The 26,720-nt window shown below is 46.8% G+C and overlaps 1 protein-coding gene across 1 annotated transcript in view; it reads right to left on the bottom strand.

The window, feature by feature from the left end:
- DNAJC7 (DnaJ heat shock protein family (Hsp40) member C7) overlaps nt 1-26,720 on the bottom strand; it is a 468,661-nt gene that overhangs the window by 362,035 nt on the left and 79,906 nt on the right. The gene's annotated exons all lie outside the window — the stretch shown is intronic.

Here is a 26,720-nt window from a genome sequence, read left to right as displayed (position 1 = left end):
ACTGAATATTTCAATGTGCACCTCGCTCCGCTTTACTGTGTAGCCTCAATATCAAACCTGTTTTATCTGTTATGGTTGCCTTCTACATTATGCCTCTGATGCGTGACTCAACACCTGTGTCACTGTAGATTTAATTGCCGTTAGGTGCCTCAGGTCTTAATAAATGGAACGCAGTCACCCTCTGCAAACGGGGCTGTATGCTCGAGATGCCTGGCCCCCGAGGGGTGTCTCCCGCTGTTTCTTTGTTTACTTGTTCTCACGTCATGTGCGTTTGGGGGGGGGGGGTTTATCACAACCTGATTGGGGGGTTGGTGTGGGTGGAGGGAGGGTCGAGGTGATGGGTTGTTTGGCTGCAGGACAGACATTTGGAGGGTGAGGCACCCCAAAGGTAGGGAAGGCACGTGTATTTCTAGTCACCATGGAGCCTGGTCGAGACTGGACTTCTGGCTGGTGACTTCAGATGTAGTGGCCTGGACGGTTGGTGTGGAGGGTCTGGCCCGGTCGCTGTCCGACCATGCCCCTTGCCTGCTTGAATTGAAAATTCCTGGTGCCCCTACTCGTGCCTTTGCCTGGCGCCTGCCACCACACGCTTTGCTAGATACTGCCTTCACCGAGGAGATAAGGTCAGATATTGTCAATTACTTTGAAAACAATGTCGGCTCTGTCTCTGCGGAATCAGTATTATGGGATGCATTTAAAGCGGTAATTAGAGGACAATGCATAGCTCGTCAGGCAGGTGTTCTTAAAGCTATTAGGGGTACCCGGAGCGCATTGGAGAGAGATCTCAAAGACCTTGAGAAAATCTTTTGCGACTATCCCACTCCTGAGCTTGCGACCCAGATTAAAGCTAAACTGCTAGATTATACCGAGGAAGCGCAGCGCAAACTTAAGTTCCTAGGCAAGCAGACGGAGGCGCGAAGGTATGGTGAGGGGGATAGGCCTAGCAAAACACTAGCCAGGCTCATTAACACTACTGCATCCCCCTCCTATTGCACACCATAGTTGCTCCCGGTGGGGACGTGATTATAGGCCAGGAGGAGATTCTCGCGACTTTTGCTGCATTCTATTCCACACTCTATGAATCCACACATGTGCAGACACGGGAATTGCTCGAGACCCATTTAGATTCCATCGCCCTCTTTGGTTTAACGATGCCCATCGTAAATATATGGACCTGCCGGTCACTGTCCAAGACATTGCCAAGGTCATTAAGGGTCTACCCTTGAACAAAGCCCCAGGCCCTGATGGGCTCACCACAGCCTTCTATAAAACGTATGTGGACGAGCTGGCGCCGAGATTACATGCTGTGTTTACCGAAACCTTAGAGAAGGGGGTACTGCCGGAATCTATGAGATAGGCCCTTATTGTCACGCTTTTGAAGCCGGACAAAGACAACAAATCTCTAGACTCGTACAGGCCTTGGTCCCTTATAAATGTGGACGTGAAGATATATGCGAAAATTATTGCTGACCGCTTATTGCCGCTACTTCCAATGATAGCCCTTCCCGACCAATCGGGATTCATACCAGGCCGTGCAACCTCACATAACCTAAGGACTGTTTTCTCGGTACTACACTACCTTCATCCAGTTGTACAAGCTGCAGTGATATTTTTAGACGCTACAAAGGCCTTCGATTCTCTTGAATGGCCATATCTCTTCCAAATTCTGGAACGTATGGGGTTTAGCACAATGTTCATAGTGCTTATTCGTCCTCTCTACACAGCATCTAGGGCGAGGGTGAGAGTAAATGGTCTAATACCTGCACCTTTTGCTGTTTCCCGGGGTACGAGACAGGGCTGCCCTTTATCCCCGCTTCTGTTCGCCATTGCGATGGAATCCCTAGCGGCCAGAATCCGACAACACCACACTGCACGTGGGATAGGCTTTAGCACCCGCAGCCTCCTGATTTCCCTATATGCTGACGACGTGACCTTATATGTCTCGAAACCAACTGAAAACTTGGATCCGTTGCTCCGCGAATTTGTAAAAGTCGCTGGTCTGTCTGGTATTTCAATTAATTGGGCCAAATCGGTCATCTTTCCACTAACTGATAACACTAAAGAGGTGCAATCTGAATTCCCTCTACGGTGGGAGGCGGATGAAGTCAAGTATCTGGGAGTGTGGATAAGTCGCAAATTTCGGCAGAGCTGTGGCTTGGCTGGAAGGGAAGGTGGCCATTTGGACAAAGCTGCCGTTATCTCTTGCTGGTAGAATTGCCCTTGTAAAAATGGTGGTTTTGCCGAAATTCCTGTACCTTTTTGTCAACATCCCGATCCCCTTGACGAAGCATTTTTTCACCTGTCTGCGCTCTCTTCTACTAGCTTTGATCTGGGCGGGCGGACAGGCTAGGCTGTCCTGGACGCTCCTGACACTACCATTGAGACAGGGTGGCATGGGTGCGTGCGCCTGACATGCACCTGTATGCCTTATGCGCACAGGCCTAATTTGCACACTTTTGGGCTTACCCCACCCCCTACCAACCGCATGGTGCGGTGGAAATGGACACAGTATCCCCACTTCCACTAAGTGTAGCTCTTTATCACAAAACCCCTAGACCATCACTAGACAGACACTGCGAACATGTTGCGATGGGTTTGGCAGGAGTTGCGAAGGCGTGCAGGTCTTTCTATTTTATACGCGCCGGCTATTCCTCTCAGACAAAACCCAATGCTACCATGCCTGGAGGAAAATAGGGGGGATATTTCATTAGCAGGGACGACTTTACACACATTTGCTGATCTCTATCCTGGTGGCATGTTCCGCGATATACAGTTGGGGGGAAGACTGGACAGACCCAGTCCTTCACAGACAAGTTCATGTACCATAAACTGAAGTCCTCTTGTAGGGCCTTCAGTGACTGCTTTCCAGAGGAGCCTCCACAGCTCCAAGCTCTCCAGAACGTTCTTGCCAAAGCCTCCCCGAAAAAGTTGATATCCCGTTTATACAATGCAATGGAAGAGCAATCTCCCCTTGCCACTCCAAACTCTATGCTGCAACTGTGGAATGCTGAACTTGACCCGCAATTGACGGACGACCAATGGTCCTTTTGCTGCAGACAACTGTTAGAACTTTCCCCTAACTATAGACTCCGGTTAATCCACTTCAATTTCTGCAGAGATTCTATCGCACCCCTGTTTCTCTACACCGCATGGGTCTAAGGGAGGACAATAACTGCTGGAAATGTGGTGTGGAGGCTGCCTCCTTCCTGCACGGGCGTGGAGTTGCCCATCTCTGCATACTTACTGGATGGCAGTTTTTACTGCAATAAACCAGATACTTACGAGAGCGGACCTGCCTTCTCCACTGCTGGGACTATTGGGGTGGGTGGCGGATACAGAACCCAAGCGTCGCAAACTCCATGCTCTATTGTTGCTATATGCGAGACGCCAGGTAGCAATCCGCTGGGGGCGCAGGACCCTTACCAAGTTTAAAGACTGGCTATCAGACGTGACTTATGGTCACACTCAAATTGAGATTTATTGGCAATCCATGCAGACTGCCTCTCGCCCTCGTGACATCTGGGAACCATTCCTTCAATGGGTGCGAGAGAGAGAAGCGCTGTTGTCTCCTGAGCCTGCTAGCCCACCGTAACCTTGCGTGGCGGCCGAGATCCAGAGGGGTGATCTAAATTTAAAAGTATGATGATTCTTGCTGATGCATTGTTAGACCTTCTGTCTCTCATGTCTAATGCACCGCTAGTAACCACCGTACTTTCTCGGTCTCATGAATGTACAAGTCGCCCCTAATGTCTAGTGGAACCTTGATGACCATACCATTGTTGTTTTTTGTCACCAAATTGTCATCCCGTACATTGATACACTAGCCTTTCATGCCATGTTTTTGATATTGTCGAATATGCTTCAATATTTTACTCTCCGAGGTACTGCCGATAGCCTACGTTGTTATACCATTTACTAAAAACCTACATCCTAATGTTCTACATCGCAATTGTAAAAGCTTTACCAACTGTACTGAATATGTGAAATATGCACGATGCAGCAATTTGCTCTGAATGATACCATTCTTCAAACAATAAAAAGAATTTTAAAAAAACAGACAAAGTCCTGCCTCCCTCCCTCTCGCTCGATCACCTTTCTAGGGTTTGTGATCAACTCCGTAGAGGCGACGCTAAGCCTCCCGTTCAGGAAAGTGATGACAATTTGTCGCAAGATCCTACAGATCTTACAGAAGCGCCAAACCTCCCTTCAAAGCATCGCCCGGGTGGTTGTCGGCCTCCATTCAGGCAATTTTCTCAGGCCCTCTTCATTTTCGGGCACTCCAGAGACTCAAGGCGTCTCACCATGACTTGTTGAACGAGCCTGCCCAAATCTCCGACAGCCCCAAGTACAATCTATGTAACGTACGATCTCCAGCCAAACATCCGATTGAGATATGGGACATGATCTCCTCCCACTCTCCTGAGCTCTGTTTCATTACTGAAACTTGGCTAATACCATCCCTCGATTAACCTGGCAATACCGGAGGGCTATAAATGTATTCATCTTGATAGAGTAGGTAAAACTGAGAGAGGCCTTGCTATTGCCTTTAAAAACCACCTAAAGGTGCAATGGATGTCCTCTTTAGGCAATGACAACTTGGGACTGGGGATTTTTAAAATCACTATGTACTCCTCGAATGCCTGGAATGGAGCATTAATCTATCAACCGCCAGGCTGGATAGTAAATGTTGCCAATTATTTGATTGAACTAATTGCAATGTAGGTCCTGGCTTCCAGTAAGTTTATCCTATTGGGTGACTTTAATTTTAATGGGGAAGACCTTGCTAACCCAGAGGTAAACAAGCTTATTTCCAGCCTTAACCATATCGGTCTCTCCCAAAGGGTGCTCAGGCCCATTCACCAAGCTGAGCACACTCTGGATCTAATTTTTACCAACATGGAACACCTTAGCAGCTATTCCCCATTTCCCCTCACGTGGACCGATCATTGTATGATCATGTTTACTTATCAACCTCCGACTGAACTGACCCCTATGGTTCATTTAAAACAGAAAAATAAAGAATTACGCAGGCCCTGGCATGAACCTACCTTGGAATATTGTAAGGAGGCGTTCCCCCCTCATAGGAGGGAACATGAATACAACGATCCTGATGTCTCTGACTTGTTGGAAAGTTTTAACTCTAAATTAGTGACGGCATTAGATTTAGTCATTCCTCAAACAAATCAGAGCCCAGCCCTGCGGCGGCTTTCTGTCCCCAGGTACTCAGGCGAGTTGAAAATTGACAAATCAAATTGCAAGGTGCTAGAGAGATGTTGGAGAAGTACAAAAAATCTTTCGGACAGACAAGACTATAAACTAGCTCTATCCAGCTACCATAAAAATATAAAAGTGGCCAGAGAAACCTACATTCTGGATCAAATTGAACAATCGAATAATTCCTCCAAAGCTTTGTTCAATGTAGTCAAATAATTTGTGTCACCTCAAGTCTGTAAACAGATACCAGTTGAGTCTGAGGAACTCAGATTCAATAGCTAATTACTTCCATGAAAATTGTTTAACTGATATATGCCACCTTTCCTACCACAGCCTCCCAAAACGCAGAAGTAATTCTCAGCAGGTATGCTTGCCATCTCAAAGTGGATGATGGAAAACTGCCTCCAGCTAAACCCCGAAAAAAAACGGGCTTATGATCTTGGGTAAAGCATCTACCATCTGGACGGCTGACTGGTGGCCTGATCGGTTGGAAGTGGCTCCCATCCCAACTTCTTCAGTAAAAAACCTGGGACTAAAACTGGACCAAACCCTTACTATGAAGGGGCACATTACTACTATTAGTTCCTGCTACTATAGTCTACGCCTTCTGCGCAATATACTACCTTTCTTGCCGGAGAAAAATTGAAGAACCGTGGTCCAGGCGATGGTTATAAGTCGCCTCGACTATGGAAATGCTCTATTGGCGGAAGTGGGCGAGACACTGTTAGACACGCGGTGGCTCTATTTTTAGCATGGGGGCAGGACAGACCAAGCCTCTTGAGACTACTGCTCAGAGATGACCCACGTTTCTAATGATGACTTAAACTCTGCTGATTGCCTGATCGGAGGTGGGCCCACGCCATGCTCCGTGGTTCCTTCTGCGTCATGGCCGCCACTGGCCTTGTTCTACGTTACCTCCAGAGGTCCTGAACTATACATTGTTTGGATTCCTCATCTGCCCCCTGCGTGGGAAGCTGTGCGGGATTGTCGCATGTTTTTTGAGTTCTAAAAATGCTAATAAACACACCTTTGACAAAAAAAACACTGCGGCAAGGATGATACTAAACCGTCCTCACGGCTCTCCTTCCCTCCCGTTATTGAGAGAGGTTCACTGGCTTCCAGTGGAAAAGAGGTCCTTTTTTAAGATCTGTTGCCTCACATTCAATGCTCTAAATGGAAAGGGTCCTCTTTACTTACAAAAGAAGCTCAGTAAACAGGTCTCGGGCTGCAATCTTAGATCCAACTTATTAGCACTATTAAAGATCCCTCGTATACGTCTTACCCGTACCGGGGCAGAGCCTTTTCATATGTTGCCCCCAAATACTGGATACAGCTCCCAATGGCCCTACGTAAATGCACTTCCTACTTGGTCTTCAGGAAACAGCTGAAAGCTTTTTTGTTCTAACTTACATCCATTAACTGCTTCCTATTTTCTGCCCTCATTTTTGCTAAGTAAGCGGCGAGATGCCCCCGGGTGAGTCGTGCGATATAGAAGAGTGCCCTAACATAACATAACCTGCGCAGGGGTTTAATCTACACCCAGCAGGTTCTGTTGTCCGAGGAGGCAAAGGGAGAAATCCATTGGTGGCTTTCCCACATGGAAGCATGGAACGGTCAGGCCATCTTCGGATCCCTGCCGGACCTTGTGATGGAGTCGGACGCCAGCGGTTGGGGCTGGGGGGCACGCTGTGGGGATTTCACCACAGGAGGAGGTTGGCCCACTGTAGATCGATCACTCCACATCAACTGCCTGGAGCTGATGGCGGGCTCCTTTGTGGTCCGATGTTGGACAAGAGGGAGAGCCCAGTCCTGTGTCCTCCTGAAAATGGACAACATGGCGGCCGTCCGTTACATAAACCACCTGGGGGGGACTCGCTCCAAGGCCCTGGCAGATCTCGCCAAGGACTTCTGGGAATATTGTCTGTCACATCAGGTTTCGCTGACGGTGAAGCATCTCCCGGGAGTGGCCAACCAGGTGGCAGACTGGCAATGCTGCCTCTTCGGGACTCAAGCTTATGAAAACTATTTCCGCCGATGTTCCGGGACCCTTCTCCGTCGAGCTGTTTGCGTCTCGTCTCTACCACCAGCTTCCAAGGTACTTCAGCTGAGACAGGATCCGGGGGTGACTGCCCCCGACATGTTCCTTCAGGATTGGTACACAGAACAGGGTAATGCCTTTCCCCCTTTGCCAGGATAATGCGGTTGACGACACAGGCCCGCTGGCAGAAGGATGATGATAACCCCAGTCTGGAGAGCGCAAGCCTAGTTTCCACTCTGATCGAACTTTCTTGGGCTTCTCCAATTAGTCTACTCCCGCTCCCTCATCTCCTGAGCGATCCAGCGGGCAATCCTCGCCCTCTGATAGCGAGTGAATCCCTACCGCTCATGGCTTGGAGGATTACCGGGCTCGATGGAAGGTCCCGGGACTTTCGAGAAACGCTGCAGAGCTCCTCTCCCGGTCCGACGGCACGGTCAAGCAATACCAATCGGCATGGTCTTGGTGGGTGGGTTGGTGTCTCCAACGGGGTCTGGATTCTGTGGGGGCAGACGTTGTCCATATCCTGAATTTCCTGGCCCAGTTAGCTTTTGAGGGACTGGCAACAGGACTGGTTTCCGGTCCGCAACCTCAGCTGGACACGCTGCCTTGGGAGATCACCCTGTGGGAGGCGACCCATTGGTAAAGAAGCGGCTACAATATATTTGCCTTTCCCTTCAAACGGAACTGAGATATTCAGTCCTATGGGACGTTAATAAGGTGTTGCATCTGCTATCTGAATGGCCTAGCAACAAATATTGTCGAGCAAGCAACTATCTTTCAAATGCCAGTCGCTGGTTATTTCATACCTGGCCTTTCCAGGAGTTCCCAAACTCTGTGTAGCAAGATGAGGCCATGACAACGGATGTACACCCACATGGCGAACGGCAACTTCTCATTGCTTTGAGGAAACAGTTTCAGGCAGTTTCATCCCCAACCATTGCAAGATGGGTTCCCTGGGTGATGCTTGAAGTTGTCATCGACACGAAGGTCTTCGGTACGCACTCTGCAAGAGGTGCCATGGCATCAAAAGCTTGCGCACTAGGAGCCCACTTTGAGGACATTCTGAAAGCAGCAAACTGGTCATCTGACTCCACCTTCAAGAGGTTTTACTTTCAACCAGTCTCCTCCATTGTGGCCCTAGTGGTGGATAAGCTTTGAACTAGCCTAATCCATCAATACAGCATGCCTCGCATGTGCGCTGCTAGGCTAGACCTAAAAATCGATTTTTGGTTTCTTTGCTACACTGTATTTTTGATCTAGGAAGATGCTTTCTTTCTTTTTTAATAATCCCTGGCTCAACTGTAAAGTGTGCAGAGTAGGTCGATTTCTACTGAAGAAGCTAATGTTTTAAATTTGGCTATCTGTTAAGGAGGTGTCACAGTGTTACGAATCCTTCACCAAGAATGTAGTTTCTTAGCCGACATTTATTCTCAACGCGGACCCAAGTTAAGAAAACAGGATATTCAGGGGGCTGCCATGCGTTTAACAAACAGGGAAATACCCTGCTGTTCCAGCAATGTCCTGAGACGCAGGGCCTCTGGACATAGGGGCAATGACCATACCTGCTGTTTGTTACAGTACCACATGACGGTGGATTTCTCTGCGAACACTTGTACTAACTAGTCTTCCCTTGATGGAGGGTAGGAAGACTTTTAATGCCTGGATTGCTTGGAGCTCCAACAGGTTGATGAGGAGCCCAGATTCCGCTGGAGTTCAGAGTCCTCTGATCTCCACCTCTCCCAGGTGGCAGCACCATCTCAGGAGTGACACATCTGTCACTACTGTGACATCTGGCTGGGGAATAGTTAGGGGGTCAGTCACTGACCCAATCGCGGTTTGTTAGCCACCACTGCAGCTCCTTTGTATTTCTCGCCGAGATCTGGACCATGTCAGAGAGATTACCCTCCGGCTGCACCCACTGGAACTTCAGGTCCCACTGCAGAGCCAGCCTATCCTTCTGGCATTTGTCACTAGCAGGATGGAAGAGGCCATGAGGCTCAGCAGCCTCAGTCAGTTTTGCGGAAATCCAGGATAGGGGCTGAAACATTAGTATCATAGCCTGAATATCCTGGACTCGCTGCTCAGGAGGATAAGCCTGAAACTGCACTGTGTCCAGAATCGCTCTGATGAAAGGTGTGACTTTGGCATGTTGATAGTGAACCTCAGCAAATGCAGGAAGTCTGCCATAGATTGGAGGTGAGAGACGACAGCCTGGGCGAGCCCGCCTTCAGCAGCCAATTGACGAGATAGGGGATGACTGGCACTCCTGATCTGCGCAGATGAACTGCAACCAAGGCCATCACCTTTGTTAATACCTGAGGGGGACTGGTAAGGCCAAAGGGAAGCAATGTGAGCTAAAAATGCTCGTGGCCTACCGCAATCTGCAGGTTCCGCCGATGGACAGGCAGGACGAGAATGTGAACATAGGCTTCCTGACAGTCCAACAATACCATCTAGTCTCCTGGGTCCAGGAGAGACAAAAACTGAGCCAATGTGAGTATCTTGAATTTCTCCTTTTTGAGGAAGTAGTTGAGAGCTCGGAGATCTATGATAGGAAAGAAAAATGCTATTTACCAGTATGCATCTGTTCTTGGCATGTAGAGCGGTCAAGTTATATACTTTAGCATAGATCGACACCTGGTGTTGGGCTCGGATGTTTGCAGTTTGTTTTTGTCTAAGAAGTCTTTGTTAGTCACGAGATAGGCGACTCCTCCTTATGGTGACAGTGCGCATGTGCATCGACTCCATCCTCAGATTGTTTTTTGCCATTAAGGGTAACAATGGAGTTAGTAGGAAAGTAGACAAACATTGGCATAGCCAATAGGTCTCGGTTTGGTACCTTATAAGTATTTAGTTATGCATCACAATATCCTTGGTGCAATAACATCAACTGTTGCATGGCTAAAGACTTATAAGGTCCCAAAGGCAAGGTATATGGGCTATGCCAATGCTTGTTATAGATTCTTCCAGGCAGGTGTACTTGCTTTGGATTGCTGTAGCCCGAGATACAGTTTATACTCCCCAGGACAAACAAGAGAGGAATGGGAAAAAAGAAACACCAAATAAAAATACTTGACCACGAGCCTTAGCACTTAAAAGTGCATTTCCAGTATCGTTTTAGAAAGATACAATGGCTACAGTGAACTGAACCGAAGCACCATGCCGAAAACAGCATATTATTCCAGAAGGAACAGACAATAATTGGGAAAGTTGGGAGAAGAATACTGAAGTCATCAGATTAATATGTGTAACAATAACATACATATTAAAAAAATGGCACCAAAATAAGCACGGTATCGCAGGGCAACTGGTTGGATGTCACCCATTTTAATCAGTTTGGATTGCCATCAGCCGTCATCGGTGGGAGGGGGTGCTTGTTTTTTTAACTTAACTTACAGGCAGTCACTGGTAACCAACAAACCAAACTACACAACTCTTTCTAGGAAGCGAATAAAACACTGGCTGTCATCAAGCCCAAGAGGAACTCTGTAAAGGGTGTAAAGGGTGATTACAATAGCAGACTGGGTGACCTCTGTGTATAGAATGGTGTGTTTTATCAGCAGTTATAAAGGGAGAGTGATTACACAACTTCATAGTTTTTCCAATTAGTTGGTATGGCCAGAATTGACTTCGCCTAAACCATTATAAACTTCTCACAAACACTGCCATACATTACTAATAATTCTGAGTTATAATCTGGCACTCTATATGGAGAAATAAATATGATATATACAAATTAAACTGATAAAAACAAATAATTTACTGGGTCACTCAAAAGGGTCAGTGGCTCTCAGGTATCTCAAGAAGGAGGAACGTAAAAGAGGAGGATTTTAAATTTACAGTACTGCATAATTGCCACACACACAGGGAAAAATAAGGAAGGCAAATGTAGACACATTATCATCTCATTGTCCATTTACCTGTCGCGCTACCTTTTCATGAGCTTTAAAAAAACAGGCCAGAGCAGTTACTCGGAGGTGCATTGTTTTTCAAAAAAACGTTTCTTACAAAAGGTCCAGTCTTTATATTCACAAATATATAAAAGACATATTCCAATAAATAACATCTGATAAACATACTTAAAGAAGGCTGAAAACAAACCAGATACAACTTGTATTGCGACTGCATGAAATACTTTTTGTAACTATTTTCATATTAACAGGTTTGTTCCAAGCTCTGTAAATTACTGTCTTCTCTTGTCAATGCTAGAAATAACAGTGACACCTTGTTCAAAACTGAAGACAATTTACAGTGAAAAAACCTTTTTAACGAGTAATCACTGACTGAGTCTCTCTATGGAGATAGAGAAGTATGACAGTTAACTAATACTGGCTTCACCTTTACAGTGAAGTTTGACATGGATGCATAACCGAGGATATCATTGGTCAATGAGGGAATGACGGTTGTTTACATTTCCGATTTCAGTCAGATCGCCAGTAGAAGGTACTCTACCAAGGGATCGATCTAAGAGAAAAGTACAGGTCAGAGAGCTGGATAGGATAAGCTCTCATTTTCTGTGCTAAACTGTGCCTAAAGTGAGGAAAAGTGATATGTGTATGGATGAGGCTGCTCATGGATGCCATCAGTAACGTAATGCGTGTGTGAGGAGAACGAAGAGCGCTGGCGCAAAGCGGCATGTGACTGGCCGCGCTTCACAGAGCGGACTAGAGCGGAGTCAATGGTGTCAGCTTTCAAAGTGGAGAAATAGACATGCACATCAATGACGGTCGAGCGTTATTAAAGCCCAGCGGGAGGTTGGCAGCGAGCCCTGGACAGCAGAGAGGGAAGAGTGAAAGCGCCTGTTGCACTGATGATAGCCCAGCGGGAGGTTGACAGCGAACCATGAACAGCAGAGAGGAAAGAGTGTGACCACTTGTTGCACAGCTGATGGAACGTACAGTGTAACACGGCTCACCTTAAACCAGCTTTACGGTGTCGACAACTTCTCTTCACCCAGCACAGTTTACCAATGACACGTGCCATTGTCTCCCGGAATAAACAATTAGCAGCTTCAGAAACGCGAGTTGTCGGCGATCAGCTTGCTATAACGCGTGTGCGCTCTTGTGCACGTTCTAGAAAGCTGATCGCCAGCTAAGTAGCATTTTTCAGAGCCCTACTTAAGGTCTCGGCCGAGACCAGCGCATGCGCTGGATCAGGCCGAGACCTAAAAAAGGATGTTAGTGTGTATTGTATCCAAGTAAGATAATACTGCAACGGATAAAGGTATCCGGGGAGGTGGGTGTGCGTATACAACTCTACAGCTCTACATGCAAAGAACAGATGCATACTGGCAAGTAGCATTTCCCATTTGAGGCATATGAGCTGTAGATTGTATACTTAAGCATAGCCTATAAAGCAGCTTTCCCTCCTTAGTGGTGGCAACGTGTATCGGTTGTAGTGGTGTGAAAAATTGTTCTCAATACAGCCTGGCACACACTAGCTTGTTACTTTGCTTGCATATCTACACAATAGTGTGTAGTGTGTGGTGTAGACCAAGTTGCTGCTTTGCAGATGTCATCTAGGGGAATGTTCCCTAAGAATGCCCTAGAAGCCCCTAGTTTGCGTGTGGAATGTTCTTTAGGGGAGAACAGTAAGCGTGTGTTTAGCTTTGAGATAGCATATTTGGATGCACTTGACAATCCATCTTGCAATTCCGTTTTTTGAAATGGGTTTGTCCTTGTGAGATGGAGAGAAAGATATAAAGAGCTGTTTAGTCTTTCTAAAAGGTTTAGTTCTTTCTATGTATTATAGTAGCGTTCTCTAGACGTCTAGTGTGTGAAGATCACGCCCTGCCAGAGTCAGGTTGAGGGAAAAAAACTGAGAGTTCAACAGACTGATTAACTACCTGGGTAGAAATTTTGGTTTAGGCCTAAGAACCACTTTACTATGATGCATTTGTAAAAATGGTTCTTGTATGGTTAATGCTTGGAGTTCACCGGCTCTCCTGAGGGATGTGATAGCTACCAGGAAGGCTACTTTTCAAGTGAGGAACTGTAACTCACATTTGTGTAGAGGTTCAAATGGGGGGCCAATGAGCCTGGTAAGGACAACATTGAGGTTTCAGACTGGAGAGGGTGGAACTCTAGGTGGAATTATTGTTTCAAGTCCTTCCATGAACGCTTTGATAGAAGGGATTCGAAATAGAGACAAGTGTAGTCTGTTTTGGAGGTAAGTGGCTATTGCCGCTAGATGTAGTCGTATAGATTTATATGCCAAATTACATTGTTGTAGATGCAAGAGATAACAGATAATGTTTTGAATGGAAGCATCTAGTGGGTTGAATTTGTTATTTGTACACTAAACAACAAATCGCTTCCACGTTAGTGCGTAGCATGCTCTTGTGGTAGGATGTCTAGCCTCTATGATGACATTCATACAGCCTGGTGGGAGATTGAGGTAGCCAAATTCTAGGACCTCAGGAGCCAGAACGCAATATGGAGTTGATTGGGATCGGGATGTCTTATCTCTCCTTGGTTCTGTGTAAGAAGTTTGGGTGAGAGGTGTAGCTTTTGATGTGGAACTACTGATAGTTCCAAGAGGGTTGAGAACCATGGTTGTCGGGCCCATGTTGGAGCAACTAGGATCATTGTGGGGGAATGTTGTTCGAGTTTCCAAAACACTAACGGAATGAGCGGGAGAGGCAGAAAAGCGTAAGAAAAATTGTTTGACCAGTTCATCCATAGTGCATTGCCTTTGGACAATGGGTGTGGATACCTGGAGGCAATGTTTGGGCATTTTGCGATGTGATGTGTGGCGAACAGATCTATGTCAGAGTGTCCCCACATTTGAAAGAATGAAAGAAGAACTTGAGGTTGAAGTTCCCATTCGTGGATATGTTGTGTTTATCAACGGAGCAGATCCGCGATCTGATTGTTTGTTCCGCGAAGAGGTATATCTTTTGAGGAATAGCCAATCTCCATATGGTTTGCGCTAGGCGTGAGAGTTGGAGAGTGTCCCCCACCCACCCCCAGTATTTGGATGTAATACATCGCTGTCATGTTGTGTGTACGTATTAGGACAGCTTTGCCTAGTAGCAAAAGGTGGAAATACTTTAGTGCTAAAATGATTACTCGTAACTCCAGGTGATTTATGTGAAGTTGTTTCTGTCGAAGGGTCCATAAGCCCTGAATAGTTTGACTTTGTAGATGAGCTCCTCAGCCGGTGAGCGACGTGTCTGTTGATAGTACTATCTGTGGAACCAGGTCGACGGACAGCCGCCCTTTGGAAAGCTTTTGTGTATTCCACCACTGCAGAGAGAGATGTGTGCGGCTGTCCACCAGCTGACCTTTAGCCTGGTTCCACTGATGTGAAAAGCATTCATGCAAGGGACACATTTGGAGTCTTGCGTAAGGGACGATGAGGATGCAAGAAGCCATCATCCTGATTAACTGCATAAACACTCGAGCTGGCAACGAGTGTGGAGGCTGAAATTGTAATGTTAGAGTCTGCATGGAGTGAATCCTGCCTAGATTGGGGTATGCTTGAGCTTTTGAGGTGTCTAGAGTAGCCCCTAGATACTACTGTATATTGGATGGTTGAAGGTGGGACTTGGCGTGAAACCAGAGTCGTGAAGTAGATGGATAGTCCTGTGCGTGTGCTGTATGCAACTGTTGTGAGATTTGGCTTTTATGAGCCAGTCGTCCAGATAAGGGAACACATGGATGTGTTGCATTCTTAAATGAGCTGCTACCACTGCAAGGCATTTGATGAAGAGTCTGGGGGCTGTGGTTACCCCGAATGGGAGGACTTTGAACTGATAATGTTGTCCGTTCACCATGAACCTGAGATACTTTCTGGGAGAGGGGTGAATAGGAATATGAAAGTAGGCGTCCTTTAGATTTAGAGTGGAGAGGAAGTCGCCTTGTTGAAGTAGTGGGAGCACCTGTTGGAGAGTGACCATGTGGAAGTGGTCTGATTAGCTGCAGAAATTTAGGGGTCTGAGGTCTAATATTGGCCTGAGAGAGCCATCCTTTTTTGGAATCAGAAAGTAGAGTAAGTAAACGTCTGTGCCTTGTTAGGGTAAGGGGACTGGTTCTATTGTGTTTCTGTGCAGTAGGGAGAGAACCTCCTATTTGAGGAGTCTCAAATATTCTGCGGACATTGGTCGGTGTTTGGGAGGAATGTGTGGGGGAGTGAACGTGAGTCCCAGGCAGTAACAGTACTGGATAATTTGTCTCGCCCACCTGTCTGTGGTGATTGAATTCCAGACGGGTAGGAACTGTGAAAGGCATCCCCGACAGGTGTGGAGTGGTCGGGGGGAGTGCAGGGATGTCACTGCTTGGTGGTAGGGGAGCTGCGGGTGTTAAAACCCCGGCCTCTGGCCTTGTTGTTGTTACCCCTGTACCTCCCCTAAAGTATCCTTTGGAAAAAGAACTTTGATTGGGGCTTTTGTAAGATGAGGATGGGTGCTCTGGTGTGTTGGTTTTTGAGCCAGCCCTATAAAAGGAGCGTCGAAAGGAGCCTCTAGAAGAAGGTAACTGCAAGGCTCCCATGAGCTTTGCAGTCTCAGTGTCCTTTTTCATCTTCTCTAAAGAGGTGTCCACTCCAGGGCCAAAGAGGTGCTCTTAGTCGAAGGGCTGATTAAGGATACTGGTTTGCACCTCCTGTTCAAATCCGGATATCCTGAGCCAACCCTGTCTGCATAACAATACGCTAGTATTGACTGCGCGGTGTCTAGATCACATTTGATTGATGTGTTTGTGATTCATTTGCCTTCCTGTATGAGGTCGTTGCCCTTGTCTTTGTATTGGTTTAGTAGGTGTTGAATGAGTTTCTCTAGTTATTATACCTTTCCAAGAGAGCTTGTGTATTGGCTATTTTTCAAAAGTTTGCAGCTTGAGACGCCATACGTTTGCCTGAGGCAAAGAATTTGGACTCTTTATCAGGGGGCGGGCGTCACCCGAACCTTGAGAGTTGGCCCTTTTGCATGCATTGGCCACTACCAGGGAATCTAAAAGAAGCTGACCCTTAATGTATATAGGGTCACTGGAAGCAGCTTTGTATTTCTCGTCTATCCTTGGGTTAAGAACCCTAGTTCTGACAGGGTCCTTAAACACCTCTGGTGCATGTCTAATGAGTCCTTTTAACATTGGTAGGACAAGTGAGGTTTTTTGTGGTTGAGCAAAAGTATCTAAAAGAAAATCCTCCTCTACAGGGTCAGAATGTTGATTGACTCCGTAATCTGTTGTGGCCCTATTGATCAGTTGGGCACACCCTACATTATCGTCTGGCGTGGATGGCTTAGAGGGATTAAGATCTGGGTCTGTTAAGTCAGGATCTGTGTTATAGTCCATCCATGGATCTGGGTCCTGTGGGGGATTATCATTGTCATCATTGTGTTGTGGTATTATGTTATCATCCCCTTGTCCGTCGTCATCTCCATTATCACTATCCTCTGGTTGTGAGTGGAAAAGTGTGTTCTGGAGAGTGTACTGGAGAGATAAGTAAATTGGGATCAACAGGTGGAGATGGAGGATGTGGAGAGGTGTTAGTGCCCATGTCCATGTCCATTCTTTTAGCCGGAATCGGTGAATTTTGCAAATGGTCCGGTTTCCTTTTTGTAGGTTGGTTCGAAAGAATATTACCAGTCTTTGGATGGATATAAATAGTTTTTTGGTTTGGATCCGGGACAAAAAGTTCTTCGGAGCCGGTGTTCTTTTTCGGTGCTGAAGATTTCTCCCTATGAGGAGTCTTAGACTGTTTAGGTATAGGGATAGAGTCCGTTGTAGAAACCTTTTGTGGTTCCGAAGACTTCGGTGTCGATTGTTTCGGTTCCGGAGTGTTTTGCTTCAGATGTTTAGGCGTCAAAGGTTTTTCCTTGAATTGTTTTGGCTCCGATGTTTTCGGTGTCGAAGTTTTTTCCCTTTTGCTTCGGCTCCGAGGGTTTGTCCTTCAGCTGTTTCGGTGCCGATGGTGGTATGTGTGGTATATCGGTGACCTTGGACTTCGGTGCCGAAGGTGGTTTTTTGGTACTGGAGTGTGGTTGACCTGAGCCTGAAGGCTTGTCTTTGGTTTTCATAGCCGAGCCCGGGGTAGGGGCATCTGAAATGTTCGACCGGTGTGGATCTAGGCCTTGTGGTGAAGTTATTACCGGAGCCTTTGGTCTGGGCTTGGATGGGGCAGGGGTCTCAGTACTCATGGTCCGCTGAGCTGAGGTGACTTAGTCTTCGGTGTCGGATTCATCTGTGGAGACTAAGACCGAATCTTCCTGGGCTTGTTCCGAAAGGCTGTTGGGCGTGGATGGAAGATGTCCCGAATGAAGCCGCTTCCTCTGGGCATTTCGTGGCGTTGAGTCAGACTATCACGGATGGTCTTCTTAGACTGGAGAGGTAAACAAGCCTCACAGGTATCCTCTCAATGCCCCGGAGAGAGGCAGAGATTACACACTGGGTGTAGGTCAGAGTGTGGGAATTTAGCACCACACTGGGGACATTTCTTGAAGGGTGTCCGTTCCATCGACTTCCATCATAATCGGCGCAGGTAGGCCAACGACCCACGTTGTAGTTTATCGAAATTCTTTTTGATTGTAGAGTCGAGAATGTGGAAACGCGATTGAGACAATACCGTCGAGTGGTAGGTGATTGCGCGGCGAATGGGGTTTCAATAATGACACCGACCTGGAGCACAGCAGGACATATCCGAACCTGATGGCAGATAAAAACAATCTGGGGATGGAGTCGATGCCCATGTGCACTGTCACCATAAGGAGAAGTCACCTATCTCGTGACTAACAAAGACTTCTACGACAAAAACAACTGCAAACATCCAAGCCCAACAACAGATAGCGATTTATGTTAAAGTATACAATTTACAGCTCCCATGCCTCGAACAAAGGCCTTTTTCAGGACCAGAAAGTAGGGGGAATAGCATGCACAGCACTAATGAAACCTGAACTCTATAGCTCCCTTGGTCAAGAAAGCCATGACCACCTCCCGGAGCAGGGACAGATGATCCTCCATCAGCTGGTCATAGGATGGAGGCATAAAGTGAGGGGTAATCTCGAAAGGAAGGGAGTAACCACTTCGGACGATCTGCAGAACCCACGTGTCTGATATTAAGGACTGCCAGTGGTGTAGGTGATGGTGGATCCTGCCACCAACTAGACAGTCATGATCTAAAAGGGCAAGACCGGGAAGATTTGGAGGATGCAGCTGCTGAAGGGGAGACGGGAGGAGAAGAAGGGGTAGTGGTTGCGGGACAAGACCACTGGCTACTCGACCCACAAGGCTGGCAGGAACCGCGCCTTCATCCACACAGAGGCTGGGAACCTTGCACGGCGGCGGAGATAAGGTTGGCGTGGTTGAAAGCCCCTTCTGTGCCAGCAAAAGGTAGACTCGGGACGTGGGGCAGGACTTGACCGTAGCCCACAAGTCCTTACAGCACTCCAACACAGAGTCCGCATTGTCTCTGAAAAGACAAGTACCGTCGAAGGGAAGGTCCATGAGGGGACATACCCTGAAAAGCCAGATGGGTCACTGTGCCACTGGATTCAAGCTAGCCCGGCGGATGAGTGATACCCTGAAGTGGGCCCCAGGATGCTTGTTTATGGTCCAGGGAGGACTTGGCTTGGCAGTTCAGGCTGGACTGTTCCCATGGGGAGTACGGTGAAGACTGGTGTGCATATGGCTGGCTCTAAACTGGGGTGGCATTATGTGGTATGGAGTGAAGTGGAAATATGTGTTTTTAGGTCTCGGCCTGATGTAGGCAGCGCATGCGCTGATCTCGCCATATGAGAGCTTCTTGGAATCCCAGAAGTCGTCTCACGGCTCCGCCTCCAATTTACATTGGTGCGTGTCGTTTTGCATCGTAGATTAGGCAAAACACAGGGTAATGATTGCACCAGAGGCAATCATTACACTGAGGGTTGCCACCCTGGGCCCTTTTTGGCCCCACCCCCTGGGATTTAATCTTTTACTAGCGGCGGGAGACAGTGTCTCTCAATTAGCCGCTAAGCACTTTTTTTTGTATTACGCGTCCTTCAACAATGGCCGACGCGCTTCTCATTTCTCTGTTCTCTGCGCTTTTGCAGTTTTAAGCAAAATGTCTCAAGATTTCTTCATTTTTTTTTAAAGAAGTTTACCAACAATAAGGTTCAGTGTACTTTTATGTTTTTTTTCCAACGAACTAGCCTTTCCGGTTACGGGTTAAGTCACACGCGCAAAGCAGTTCAGGAAATCACGAGGCCCATCTAGAAATTATGCGACCACAGAGCTTTAGTTAACTACTATGTCAATAATATACAAAAATCGGAGTTAAAACGATTGCACGTTTTTTGAGACAAGAGTGTCACGATTAATTAAAACACTTGAAAGAATGTGAAGCTGTCTAATGGCGCCGCGCTCGCCTCAGACTGGCAAAAGCAGAGTCAAGGCCCAACTCCTCCACCTTTTTCCTGCATCCATTTGTACATCGATGCTTCATCTTAGCACCGATAAGCATCCTTGATTTATAATCGAACACGTTGCCTTTCAAAAGGAACATCAAACCTCATGGTCTTGTAATTCAATAATGTGTAATATCTACTCTTCCTGGCGACAGAGGTATAATGGAGGTATAATTTGCACTTTCGTGTTAAAGAGCATGCACCGCAGTCAAACCTTCATGTAGTGTGCGTTCGATGTGTATTTCCATCTCACGTCATCCTACATTCCTTGCATTCTCTGTGTATAATTTTTTTTAACTTGACTTCTTAGCCGTTTGTTACTCTCTACAGCCCTCTAACGGCACTCCATTGCTCATCATAAATTATTGAGCATACGACAGACAGAAAAAGATGGGAGTCGTCATGTTTTACCAGGCATCATCCTAGGTCTCAGGATAACATCGGACGTCTTCGGAACCAAACGTACCTTTTTCAAAAAAAAAATGTGCAGGTTCCTTATTCGCCTGAAGGTCAATTAAATAAATGTGGGGATAGCAAGTGTGAGTGTGTTTTTTATGGCGCGTTTATCATTGCGACTTGACTTTTGTGACCAGTGAGTCACTTGGAAGCTTACGTTTTTAAAGCTTTTGCCAAGCCATATTTTAATACAGTGGTATAGCTGACATTGCTGTAAAGTTGGAAAGTAGACTATGCAAGGGTAGCGTACGTACTTAGTTTGAATGTTTGAAAAATACTGAGTCCTTTGCACTCAAAAGGTGATAGGGTCTGTCTAGATGAACAGACGGAGACAACGGGGTCGAGGGGTGCGTTATCCAGCCCTGTTCATTTTGCCAACTTTTCTGCCAGTATAGATCGGCATCAGTGCAGGTCCAGTATATGGAAAACAGCGAGGTACAAAGTGCCTACAAAGTGAAGTGTCCCTCCACAGGGTGCAGTGGGGTGATTGGGGGTGGGGGGGTAAGGAGAGAGAGAATGGGAGGGCATGCACACGCACGACCCCAAAGTCTGAATGTGGAGTGTGCTCTTGCCCGGAGACTTTGAAATTGAGTGATGTGTTTCGCAGTTTATTATTCTTTACACAGGTGCGAATCTTCTAGGGGACCTGTTTAGCGATGCCAGGAGGGGCGGGGGGGAGGGGAGGGGCTACTGTTGTGCTAGTTATTTACAGACCTCTGCCTGGTAAGGAGTGAGGCCCACCCCCCGTTTACTGTCTTCAGCTTGGGGACGGAGAAGGGCAGACGTATGTGAAAGGAAGATGGGGAGCTAGCATGAAGAGAGAGTTAGGCGGAGTGAGGGGGCGAAGAGAAGGTTAAGGGGTGAAGAAAGGGCTTGGTGAGGAGATGGTAGAACAGAAAAGGGAGAACACAGAATTAGCGGAAAGGTGGGACCCAAGTCATTGTTGTTTGAAGGGTGGCACATTCTTAGCAGATGGTATAAAGTTCTAAAAATGCCACTTCAGCTACATGTAAACATGTATAAATAAACCTGTCATTACCACTTCTAAAAAGTTACGAGTCCCAGCGATGCAAACTGACCAAGCAGGTGTTTAAAGCCTAATTTGGAGCAATTGTGTTTGTTGAAAATGGGGTTATCGTTAGAAAACAAATTGCGTTTCTCGCCTCATTATGTTTATTTCTCAGTCACGTGATTTAAATAGGTTTGGCTTTATTAAGCGCGCATTTTTACTAAATGACTGCACGGGTATTAAAGATGGTTTTATATTTTTTTACAAATTGTTGACTTCAAACTTAGAAACGGCTTGCACGCAAATTTATTTCACTCAATACGGAGGGGAAAAAAGGCTTAATCGACTGGTGCATATTTAATTTGGTAGCAAATCTGTTTCGTTTTCATGTACGTCCACAAACACATTGAGTGTTACACGAGTGTTACACGAGGTTCTTCAAGTGGCGAGCTGGGTTGGCGTGGGGGGGGGGGGGAGGAGAGGGGGAATGCAGTTTGCTCCACACTAGATCACATCCGTTGTTGTGAACCGTGCAACTGAAACACTATTTAATTGCACACGCGGAAAGTGCAGCTACATTGCGAGGAGGACATGAGCCACTAATGTGGAAAGAACCTCGGCAGGCCGACACGGACGAGCATGTGCTCTGCTTACAGTGTTTTGCTGCTTGTTTGCAATTGGTGAGACTGAGAAAATAAAAGCAATGGCTCTTTGACATAAGTGAACAATCATTCAAAATGCAATAGGTCCCGCCTTTCAGTAAGTTAAAGCCATTTGCTTTGCTATACAATACCATTAGCAAATCAAATGGCTTTAACTTAATCAAAAGCGAGACCTATTGCATTTTCAATGCTCGTTTTATTTTGAGGATTGTAATTATGTGGTTTGGAATGTTGTAGGGTTAAATTATTTATAGTTGAATTGTGTGGCATGGAATTATGAGATGTTCAAATGTCCTGTGTGTGTTAGACTTAGCATAGCAGACAAGGTTTCAGATTGCGATGTGTGACATTTTCATAATTTCAGTGTAATTATGAGTGATATTTCAACGACTATGAGTGACACTTTCTAGTGAACAAAATCAAGCAATGAAAAGGAGGGAAACATAAATATTAGACATTATGCCCATTTGAGGAACTAAAACTATAAGAAAGTCAGTGAACTAAAGTGCACTTAACAGCAGGCTACTAAAAACTGAGCAGAGTCAGACTGTGTGAATGTCACCCATTATTACAGTTAAATTATGAAAACGTCACTTTCCCAATCTGAAACCTTGGCATCTATGAGTGAATTAGTGTGAAAATGTGCTCTAATTGAGGTGAATTCCCCTGCACTCTCATGGTGACCAGCCTGCCAGGTGTCTGTGCAAACCTGCGAGCGCCAAGCAGTTTTCCATCAGCAACATGTTAATGTAACACTACAAAATAAATACATAGGATGTTTTCTGCAGAAATCAGAGGTATGCCTGCGCCAGTTTACACTTACTCCAGCACTTTAAAAGTAAGTGGCAGTTCATTCAAAGTCCAATCAGGCCTCCCATAAGGTCTGGTTACTCCGCGTAGAAATGTTGCAAAGTTTTTTTTTAAATGCTCATCTGTGGTTAGATTAAACCTTCCAAAAGGGGCTGCTTTAATCTGAGTAGGGTGTGTGTTGCATTCATATTCAACACTAGTATTTAATACCATGTAGAGAACCAATACGTACCAAGGATATATTTCAAAGACATACAATCAATAGAATTAAATCACAATTTTATATTTGATAGAAGGTCGCAAAAAGGAAAAAGAGTGGGGATGGGCGTGCTTGTGATGGGTAGGTGTAGGTGAAAATCACTGGTTAAAAAGTACACAATTCAGATAGTTTCAACAACAAACTGGTAAAAAAGACCAGTACAGAGAGACCTGTCCATTATTAAACATTTTTTACAATACTTTTTTACAAATTGTTATGCATCAACGCAATATCGGAAAATGGTCAGGGGGAAGTGGTACAGACCCCAAGTTGGTGGAGAGCGTCGACGTTCTGACTCGACTAATGCAAGGAGGGTAATTTTGGACCTCTGCTGCGAGTCTTATTCAGGACGGGGTAGGGCAACCTGTTCCTGGTGCCGCAATGGCATCACAGGTTTGTCAAGGATCCAAGCTGGGCAGGTAACTTTCCCTGATTAAGGTGTCTTCCACTTGGATAGCCCAGTCTTGTGAAGTCCTCAATGGAAGGCAAGGCCCTAGAGTTGGGCATTCATAATATCCAAAGCCCGAATTAATCGGGAATTTCTTAATATGAAAAACGGGCACAAAGGCAGTGGTCTGTGTTTGGAGGTAGTTAACTGAGCGGGCTTCGCTTGAAGGTGTGTCCTCAAGTATGAGGAGGTGTTTGGTGGGCCAGCTGGAGGCAGTGTTATGTAACTTTGCTGAAGGGCCCTGCAGCAGTATTTACTGATATATGTAAATCGCCCAATAAAAGGGTCGATGTGACCAATGGAGGAACCAGATTCCTTTTTTTATGGCTGGGGGTGAGCCCCTGCAATATGGCAGGTCACTGGCCTGAGAGCTCTTGACCGACGCAGAGAATGTACTTTGCAGGGGGGCCCCCTCAAGTTTTGCTACGCCACTGCTCTCATTGGTAGCTGTGGAAAGTAGCCTTTAGGCTTAGTCCAGGAGTATGAGCAGCTTGTTTTTCCAGTACTAATCATATAGTGTAGGTTAAGTGAAAAAGAACCACACAGTGTAGTTAAAAAAAATATGTATTTATTATAAACGCTCACTAACACGTTGCAATATCTCCTACCCGGATATATAATCACAATACACACAATACTTCAACAAGAGAACAGGTAAGTAGCACAAATACACAGTGGTCTTCAGGGGGAGACCAAACCATATTTTAAGAAATTGGAATGTGAACTGTGACCAAAGTCGAGACTGGACCCACAAGTCTTAGAAGAGCCAGGGACCCAAGGACCCATCCAAGGTAAGTACCCAGGAATGCCACCGAGGCCGTGCGCAGAGTGGAAACACGACTGTGTGCTCAATACAAGTCAAACTGGAAGTCACTGTTGCAGTTTAAGAAGAAAGACCCTTCCCGAGGAACCCTGAAGCCGCCCCAAGGCAGACGGAAGGTTGGAGAGTCACCACCTCTTGTGGATACCTCAGAAACCAGGATACCTACACCAGGTAAGCCAGGTGCACAGGTGTGAATTATCGTCGGACACCGCCGTAGACCACAATGGAAGACTTCAGTGAAGATGCCACTGACAAAGGTGAAAGTAAAAGAGTCCGGTGTAATCCAAAGGTAGATTCTTGAAGAAGGAGTACCTGCAAGCAGAGTAGAAAGAGTTTGCCACTCGGGAGTGGCCAGGAGGCAATGAAGACCAATGACCACCGATCATGGAAGATGCAGGAGAGTTGACGGTGCCCTGGTCACTGCAGGACCAGGCTACCCTGTGTAAGACCAGGGGCCGTTCACGAGCTGTACCACGTTGGAAATAGACAGCCAAGGGGTCGGTGTCCTGTGGGAGCACCAACAAGCCTTGGCAGCAGCAACAGACAAGGAAAGCGAAGAAAGTCCAGTGTCAGGACCAGCAAGGTCCATGGGACTCACAAGTGCAGGAGAGTCAGAGCAGGCCCCAAGCAAGCAGGTGAGCCCAATGGAGCCAAAGAAGAGCCTAAAGAGGACCCAGAGGCCGAAGGCACAGGAGCCGCAAGAGGACCTCAAGCAGCTCACCAACAATGCAGGCCCATGGTGAAGAGGATGCAGTGAGGACAAAGATCTTGGTAGCAAGAGATGCTGGAGCTTCATGGAGCACGCAGATCTCTGGAAAAGTGTCAACAAGTCTTGGCAACTGCAAGTAGACGCGGTGCAAAGGGGTACTGCTCCAGCGGTTCCAATGAGGGATACGGACTTAAAACTTGCTGAATAGACCGTGCAGACCTCGAGGGAGTTGGAGAGCCATCAACTGTGTTGCTGAGCCTTTCGGAGTCTGTGGGACGTCAGGAGCAGCAGACTGGTCAGCTTAGTTGCAGTGCCTGCAGATGCAGGGGAGTAACTCCTTCACACAAAGCAAGATTCCTTCGGGTGTCTTAGATGTCCACAGGCCTGGAGAAGAACCTCTGTGGAGCACAGGCACATACGACGCAGAAGACTGGCAGGACGACGAGACCAGGAGCAGCATGAGTCTGCCTACATGCAGTCTCAGTTCCCAACGCGAAGTCCAACAAAGTCCAAAGTGCCCAGACAGCTGAAAATGAAGTGGTTTTGGATCTGAATCTTGCCCCACGATGAAGCTGAAAAGCCACCCTAGGGAAAGGATTGGGATGATTCAGGTAGAGTAGGGGCTGGACAGAGGGGTTGATAATCCCATGTTCTTTGTCCAGTTTCACGCCAGAGCGGGAGCCAACAGCTCCATGAACTGGTTTCAACTGAAGTATGCAAGGAGGGCACTAAATGTACCCTTCAATGCAGTCTGGTGGCACGGGCAAGCTCCCCTCCCCACCCCAGCCCAATACACAAAGTTCTGATTGAGAGGTGCTTACACCTCCCTGCAACAGGAAACCTATTGTTCTACCTTACCCTGTTCGAGCCAGGCTCAGCAGCAGGAGGGCGAATCAGGTCTGTGGTCGGCAGCAGCACTAGCTTGCTGTTGGACCATGAGGGGTTGGTCCTGGGAATACAGGGGGCTCCCTAGGGAACCCCCGTACATTGGATCCTATATACAACACTGGAATCGGTGTAATGGTAGGATTCCAACATATTTGATGCCAAACATGACTGGTTTCGGTGCAGCCAATATATAGTTATACATCTCGTAATTGACTTGATGTCCACTTTATGTCTAAAATGGCTGACCGCACTTACAAAGCCAGGAGAATGGACTCCTAGGTTTGTTGGGGATGTCCTGCTCATGCAGGGCACCCTTCACACTTATAACGAAGAACCCTGCCTTCAGGATTTAAAGGCCTACCTTAGGGATGACTTATAGGTTTTAAGTGCAGTAACCTCAGATATAAGGAAGCTTGTATCTGTTGTCAGTGGTGCTAGCCCCAGATCACACAGGCTGCAATGGTAGGGATGTGGGCACAGTTTGCGTGGTCTCATGGGTGGCAAAATACATGCTGTAGCCCATTGGAGACCACTGGTGAACCTATGGCCTGGGTATCTTAGTACCATATACTAGGCACTTAGAAGGGTACACCAGTAGCCAATTTGGAAGGTACCAAAAGTACTTACCAAGTCCAATTTTGGGAGAAAGCACAGTGACTGGGGTCCTGATTAGTAGGATCCCAATCAAACTAGTCAGAAAAACAGAATGACGCTAGCAAAAAGTGGGGGTGACCATGAATGCAGAGCCTACTTTCCTACACCTCTGTGCTAGGTTTCGAACAGGGATCCAGAAGGATGTCAGTGAGGGCTTTGCTGAACAGGAGTAGAGGTTCAGAGAAGGAGACTCCTGGTTGCAACACCTCCATCTAGATGTTATCCTTGATTGCCACTAAGGGCAACTGAAGATCGAGAACTTCGGCCGCCCTCCACACCACCATGGCATAGGTCCCTCCTCCGTTGGCCACGGTGGAGGAGGGGAGCATGCTGGTATCTGAAGATATGTTCAGTCCGCTGGCATTACC

Source organism: Lissotriton helveticus, chromosome 5_1 (assembly GCF_964261635.1).
Source record: "Lissotriton helveticus chromosome 5_1, aLisHel1.1, whole genome shotgun sequence".
NCBI classification, from domain to species: domain Eukaryota; kingdom Metazoa; phylum Chordata; class Amphibia; order Caudata; family Salamandridae; genus Lissotriton; species Lissotriton helveticus.
This window is presented reverse-complemented; position numbering and strand designations above follow the sequence as displayed.